Genomic DNA, 8,196 nt, shown 5'->3' on the forward strand with positions numbered 1-8,196 from the left:
CTGAGAGGCTATATAATTGCTCACGGGGTGTTTCAGTAGGGGAATCGAGGGGAAACATATTTCCTCTGTGGATAAAGATGGTCATATTCTGCAGAAACTTGTCACCTCCCCCTTGAGGGGGGGCCGCATGAGACGGAGACAAAATGGTAGAGAGGAGATGCGAGGACATTGGCTTCCTTACAACAGGAACCAATCATTCCAAACTACCAGGTTCTTACAACTGGGAACCTACCAAAGTCTTCAATCGAGTTCATCCATGGCAAAATCAAAGCATAAATTTTACATCATTCATTAGTAGCGGTTTATTACTTACGGTTAGGGTGTGAACTTAAACCTAGATGTAATGGGTGTCAGTGTGTTGGGTAGGAGTATCCCGCGGCGACTGCAGAGAAGGGGGTTTTGTCCGGACAACTCAGGGCGCATCTCGGGTATTCCATCACCGACCCGTCATTCCTTGCTCGGAAGCACCAACCACTGCGCCAAAATTATGGCATTCTCCACCATCGCTTTTAGGTTGAAACGAAAGGCCTGAATATACGAGACATATTAAGAGCACATCAGTCACCGCTCAGAAGCACTCTTTAAGGATATGTTGCAGAAAGAAATTTAATCTCAGGCTCACCGATCTCAGAAGTTATTCCACTCTACTCCATGATAACATGCATTCGCATGCGGTGATCCAGGAGGAGCATCACTGTAGAATATAATATTTTAATTATTTCCACTAAAACTGTGTCACACATCGGCACCTTATCGTAAATCTGCTGCTTCACATCCACTTGTTCTTACTGGCACAATTTAACTATCGTCCAGTATAATCACTATTTTTTCCTGTCAGACTTATTTTAACAAATATTTCCCGGCTCGGGTCTAGCCTGCTTTGCGATTAACTGGCAACTGATGGGTTATCGTCGAATAATTTAGGTATGCTTCTGGACTTGCTCTAATCTCTCGTGTGCCCGTTTATATCAGCCGAACGAAAACCAGAGATATCAGACATAGTGATTGCTGAGTGGTGAGATCTGCGATCATCAAATTGCTAACGTTTATCTCGAGATAGATAGATCGTTCCACTACATGTATTTGGATGACCGTTGGTGCTGTCGTCGACGCGGATATGTGTTCTGTTGTGGTGTTGTGAGTGTAGTGTCTTTGAACATGGTAAGGTAATATATACTTCAATTTCATACGGAGACTGTGAGCTGCATCATTGCTCTCGCGACACAGTGACGGTCATGAGTAAGGTTACAAACTGTCGTCTTTGATCAACATCTTTACTGAAATTCTTTTGTTCACTATCAACTTGGTCGCAGACGGTCGCAGCTGGATCACCCCTCAAATGACAGGTGAGAACCATCATAATTACGCATGGGGTGTTTCCGCAGGGGAATCGAGGGGGAAAGATACTTTCTTTGTAAATCAAAATGGCCATATTCGACTGAAATCGACGTTTTTGAACAATTGTTTCACTGAAGTTGTTTTATTCACAATTATCTTGGTCGCAGACGGTCGCAGCTGGAATATCTCTCAAATGACGACTGAGAGGCTATATAATTGCTCACGGGGTGTTTCAGGAGGGGAATCGAGGGGAAAATATACTTTCTCGGTGAATAAATATTACTATTATTATCAAAAAGAACATGTTAATTTATCTAAATACAACGATGTACAACGCTTTACTACAAAGTACTAATAACCCAAAAAGTTTCACGTAAAAACTTGTAGTAAAAGAAAAAAAAAATACTCACGACAATATGATATTGAAAAAAATAATGATAGCATGACGTGTGCAAATATTTTTGTATATGTATTTAAACTGAATATCTAAGATACAGTGCCATATAAAAACTATTTAGGACCAAACTCGATGGAAACGATGTTGGTATATCATAAAGAACATGATAAATCAACGATTAACTAGTTAAGTTTTAACAATATAATTATTTTGGATTAATGACCTATGGGGGAACCACTGTGCAGTGGTTCAGCGAGAGAGCAGCAGCAGCGCCGACCAATCACGCAATGAGGATATCAAAGTAAACAAACTCCAGCTGGTTTTGGAAAATGAAAACATGAGCCGTTTCTAGAACAACATTAGAAAATATCATGAGGGGATTTCTGTACAAGGTTTTTACACAAGATTTGGAAAAGATTTGGGTAATAACAGTGGTGCTGGTGTTAATAAGACAAACAAGACAAATAAGACAAATAATACAAATAAGACATATAAGATAGATAAACAAAGAAGACAAATAAAGTAAGTTCCTCCAAGAATTCCTCTGGAAGTTCCTCCAGTAATGCCTCCGGAAGTTTCTCCGGGAACTACTTCGGAAGTTCCCCCAGGAATTCCTGCAAAATTTCCTCCAGGAATTCCTTCGGATGTTTTCCAGTAATTCTTTCGGAAGTTCCTCCAGTAATTCCTTCGGAAGTTCCTCCAGGAATTCTTTTGGTAGTTCCTCCAGAAATTCATTCGGACATTCCTCCAGGAATTCTTTTGCAAGTTCCTCCAAGAATTCCTTCAGAAGTTCGTCCTGGAATTGCTTCGGAAGTTCCTCCAGGAATGCCTTCAGCAGTTCCTCCAGGAATTCCTTCAGATGTTCCTCCAGGAATTCCTCCAGGAATTCCTCCAGGAATTCCTCCAGAAGTTCCTCCAGGAATTCCTCCGAAAGTTTCTCCAGGAATTCCTCCGGAAGTTCCTCCAGCAATTTCTCCGGAAGTTCCTCCAGGAATTCCTCCGGAAGTTCCTCCAGCAATTCATCCGGAAGTTCCTCCAGGAATTCCTCCGAAAGTTCCTACGAGAATTGTCCTGCGCAAGTTCCTCTGGGAATTCCTTCGGAAGTTCCTCCAGGAATTCTCCAGTAAGTTCCTCCAGGAATCCTTCTGGAAGTTCCTCCAGGAATTCCTCAGGAAGCTCTTCCAGGAATTGCTCCGGAAGTTCCTCCAGGAAATGATCTGGAAGTTCCAAGTTCCTGCTGAAGGAATTTCCGGAGGAATTACGAGGGGGAATTCCTGGAGGGACTTCCGGAGGAATTCTTGGAGGAACTTCCGAAAGAATTCCTGGAGGAACTTCCGCTGCAAAAACGTAAACCCCATTAGGTGCCCAGTATTAGGTGAATTTCACTCAAAATCTATCGCTCTAAATTCTACCTAAATCCTAATCTAATCTACCTAAGTTCCACCCCTTCAACTCAAAATGGCTTCCCACACCAACGGTTTCCATTAGGTGATTTGAACTTAATTTTAGATTGTTTGATCTAACCGTGTACAGAACGACTTGGCGAGCGTGAGGCGCATACGATTATGGAGAGATTCGGGCTCGAGCCGTGTATAGTGGTATCAAATTGTTGATTCAGTATTATCTGTTTAGATGTAAGCTAAATAAAGGATAATGAAAGTATTTCAGAATAGGATCATACACAGCACGCGCTCAAATACGACGACGATAAGCACAAGGCAACACAAGGCACAACAATCACACAATTAACTGCTTCAGAATTTCTTGCAAATTTTTAAGTCTCCAGAAAAAGAATATCAATTATTTCTCCCGAAAATAAATATCGGTTATCGAAGCAGAAACGATGTCAAAACATTGGACAAAATGACACACTCTTCAAGAGCATTTACAAAATAAAGTTGACCACCATATTTATCAAAGATCCCGACACCACCGAACTGGGCTGCTTTATAATTTAAGCCTTTTGTCGCCACCCATATTCCAACGAAACTCGTCGTGATTTTGATGTTCCTTAAGTGTGCACGCAGTAGGTAAGAGGCCTAGCCAATTGCACATTCAAAAACAAAATCCTCAGGAATTGTTTTCCTCATTGCCAAGGAAAAAAATACTCAACATCGGCCTCCGTCTGGTCGCTGTTTCGAAATTGTTTTACTGTGATCGGCTCCGGCAACCCCCACAAAGCACCTGAAATCATTACGCTTTGGTACTTTAAAACATCACCAACTAGTCTTTAAGTATCGAGCACGCTACTTGGTCCAATCGGCGTATCCTTCCAGTCGGTAGGGCAATAAATTAAGCGAAAAAAAACTGCTCCACACAGGAAAACCATCAACTGTTGAGACAATAAAATACGTATTGAAAGGAAAAAAGTCTACAACTGCGGCACCGACAACCTCGGCCAGCAGGATTTCGACCGGCTTTTCCCCCGTGTGAACTGGCCCGATATCACGTAGACAAAATGCTTTAAAAGTTGAACGCGAGCTGATACCGAGACAAGGTGCTGTCAAAAAGCATGGCCAAGACAAGGGCGGGCTGTGGCAAAGGGAAACTCAACCAACAGAAGGGCATTAAACGCCATTTTATATCCTGAGCAGCATTATTGAAGGTAAATAAGTCGGCAGAGACGATGCTGTGCCCTCCATCAAGTACCAGTTTTGTAATGCAGCCTTTTTCGGAGGATACCCGCACGGCTGCAAGACTTGCCCGAGTCCCTGTGCGATGCATCAGCGTGGTTGGCACCGCTGAGTGGCGATCGAAATTTGGGAAATCGGGGAAGTGTTGCCTGCTTCATGGCTTACTAAGAATCTATTTTTTAGTTATGATCATGTAGATTTGTGTGAAGAAATGAGGAGACTTTTCACAATGAAGGGAAATCTCACTTTCACTTACGAAATAATAAAAAATGTCAGTTCCATATATTTAAACCTACTTACAGAATACGCAAATTTATCTTAGATATAATTTTTGGTACGCCAAAATTAAAACTCGTCCGACTGTTTCATGTGAATCAAAACCAGATAACTTGTCCATGTCCATCAAGTTAACTCATGATATCTCTGCATCATCCGGCAAACCATTACTTTAGTACATACGCAGATAAATGTTCCACAGAATAAGAATCATTCTGGCAACGCTACTTCCGAAGCATCCACCTTGTGGCAGCACATCGATTTTGTCGTTTTTCGGGGCCGGACTGCACTCATGCAGGACAGATCAGAGAAAGAGATGGAAAGCACCGAAAGAAAGAAAAGCACGCAATGCACTGGAACTCGCGCCGCGCCGCACCAATGCGATGGGTGGGTGGCTGTAATGGTCCGGCGGAAGCTGTGACGATGGCGACGGTGTGCCTGCAGAGAGGTCCCGGGCCGCAGTTCACCACACTTTTATGGTTGCCGTCGTCATCGTTTTTCGGTGCGGGCAATCGATAATCAGCCTTAGCGAGGCAAAAATATTAAAATAAAATAACCGAAACAAGGCTCCAATCGGGAGACGTCGACGACCGACAGGGAGACGAACAGCCCGAGCGAGACAAGGAATCAACGGTTCTTTTTAATGGCAAAAAATTGGCGTTTTTGCGTAAATTTCATTTTTATGCACTTTCTCCCCGTTTGGGAGACTCCTCCGAGAGAATGCGAGCTGTGGCTGCTGCATGTTTTGTTTATCTTTTCTTGGGAAAAGGGAGGTCCAAATGAAACTCGAGATCACGGAGGCGAGCGGGGTCTGGCTGTGAGATTAAGTGTGATATAACCGGTTTTAGCCTTCTTTTTTTGAGATTGCAATTTTGAAATAAACCCTCACTGCAGTCATCATCACATCACCAACCGGTCCAGCGAAAATGGTTTCGTTTGCAGTAGGGTCATTTCCAGAGCAGGTTTCCAATTTATGGGAACTCGTCTCATTCAGGCACAGAATTGTTTGAATTATTCACGAATTTTATTGCAATAATCGAACCAGGCGCGGCATAAAATCCCCGATGCGACCTACGCTACTGAGGTCGGAGTGGTCGGGAGAATAACTGCCAAGACCCACTTTCGGACGTGACATGTTCCGATAGGCAGAGGCTCATGACCCACTCAATCTACCTCCGTTTAACGTCCCTTCATCTGATCCGGCCATAAAAGGGCATCCCGTGCAGCAAACAATGAACCTTCCCAAAAAAAACTCAACACCGACCACATAACTGCACAAAAGTTTTCGCTAAATTGTATTATATTACTTTTAATTGACCACGTTTATCTTCCACCCGAATATTCCAAGCTCAAAATGGAGCGATGCTCGTAGGTTTGACCGAGGAGAAGGAAGCGGGATCAAGCGGAACATTTTCCAAAAAAAATGCTCCCAATGCCACAATTGGTGCTTACGACAAGGATATCGTCGCCAGAGTCATGAATGCGTCGCGGCACGACGGAGACATTAAAATAAATCATTGCCCTCGCTCCTTTAATGCTTATCATCAAGGTCCGAATGAATCGGACCTGAAGCTAAAACTAAAGGGTCTCGTTAAGACTCTACAGCTGAGTAAGTCTCAGCTGAAAAAAATAAAACTAAACTAAAACTAAACTAAAACTAAACTAAAACTAAACCAAACCAAACCAAAACCAAACCAAAACCAAACCAAAACCAAACCAAACCAAACCAAACCCAAAACCAAACCAAACCCAAACCAAAACCAAACCAAACCCAAACCAAAACCAAACCAAAACCAAACCAAAACCAAACCAAAACCAAACCAAAACCAAACCAAAACCAAACCAAAACCAAACCAAAACCAAACCAAAACCAAACCAAAACCAAACCAAAACCAAACCAAAACCAAACCAAAACCAAACCAAAACCAAACCAAAACCAAACCAAAACCAAACCAAAACCAAACCAAAACCAAACCAAAACCAAACCAAAACCAAACCAAAACCAAACCAAAACCAAACCAAAACCAAACCAAAACCAAACCAAAACCAAACCAAAACCAAACCAAAACCAAACCAAAACCAAACCAAAACCAAACCAAAACCAAACCAAACCAAAACCAAACCACACCAAAACCAAAACCAATCCAAACCAAACCAAAACCAAACCAAAACCAAACCAAAACCAAACCAAAACCAAACCAAAACCAAACCAAAACCAAACCAAAACCAAACCAAAACCAAACCAAAACCAAACCAAAACCAAACCAAAACCAAACCAAAACCAAACCAAAACCAAACCCAAACCAAAACCAAACCAAAACCAAACCAAAACCAAACCAAAACCAAACCAAAACCAAACCAAAACTAAACCAAAACCAAAACCATACTAAAACCAAACCAAAACCAAACCAAAACCAAACCAAAACCAAACCAAAACCAAACCAAAACCAAACCAAACCAAAACCAAACCAAAACCAAACCAAAACCAAACCAAAACCAAACCAAAACCAAACCAAAACCAAACCAAAACCAAACCAAAACCAAACCAAAACCAAACCAAAACCAAACCAAAACCAAACAAAACCTAACCAAAACCAAAAAACAACCAAAACCAAACCAAAACCAAACCAAAACCAAACCAAAACCAAACCAAACCAAACCAAAACCAAACCAAACCAAACCAAACCCCAACCCAACCCAAACCCAACCAAAACCAAACCCAAAACCAAACCAAACCAAACCAAAACCCAAACCAAACCAAACCCAAAACAAAACCAAAACCAACCCCAACCAAAACCCACCCAAACCCAACCCAAAACAAAACCAAAACCAACCCCAACCAAAACCAAACCAACCCAACCAAAAACAAACACAAACCCAACCACAAACACACCCCAAACAACACCCAAACCAAACCAAACCAAACACAAACCAAATCCAAACCAAATCCAAACAAAACCCAAACCAAACCCAAACCAAAACCAACCCAAAACCAAACAAAACCAAAACCAAACCCAACCCAAAACCAAACAAAACCAAAACCAAAACAAAACCAAACCAAAACAAAAACAAAACAAAACCCAAACCAAACCAAAACCAAAAAAAAACCAAAAACAAAACTAAACTAAAACTAAACTAAAACTAAACTAAAACTAAACTAAAACTAAACTAAAACTAAACTAAAACTAAACTAAAACTAAACTAAAACTAAACTAAAACTAAACTAAAACTAAACTAAAACTAAACTAAAACTAAACTAAATCTAAACTGATTGAAATATGCAACTTCTTCTTTCCTCCAGCTTCCCCTTCATCCTTTTTTCTACTTTCTGCTTCTGTTTTGCCCTTTTTTTCCTTCTCCATTCCACTTTTTTCATCCTTCTTACTTCTTAGTTCTTACTTGTTCTTTCTTAATTCTTTCTTCTACTTATTTATTCTTCGTTTCTCCTTTTTGCTTTTTGCTTCCTACTTTATTTTTCATTTTATTTATTTTCCATTTTATTTTTCTTCGTCTCCCACCTTCCTTGCAACTTTTGTTCTTTTTCCTTCTTCC

The 8,196-nt window shown here is 41.2% G+C and overlaps 1 long non-coding RNA gene across 1 annotated transcript; it reads right to left on the reverse strand.

The window, feature by feature from the left end:
- Positions 1-341: 341 nt before the first annotated feature.
- On the reverse strand, positions 342-852 carry LOC134219210 (uncharacterized). Its single transcript, XR_009981518.1, has 3 exons — positions 750-852; positions 623-694; positions 342-528 (listed from the first exon to the last, which is right to left on the reverse strand). It is a non-coding gene; the product is annotated as an uncharacterized LOC134219210 (long non-coding RNA).
- Between the last annotated feature and the right edge of the window lie 7,344 nt (positions 853-8,196).

The sequence above is a fragment of the Armigeres subalbatus genome, chromosome 3 (assembly GCF_024139115.2).
Source record: "Armigeres subalbatus isolate Guangzhou_Male chromosome 3, GZ_Asu_2, whole genome shotgun sequence".
Classification (NCBI taxonomy): domain Eukaryota; kingdom Metazoa; phylum Arthropoda; class Insecta; order Diptera; family Culicidae; genus Armigeres; species Armigeres subalbatus.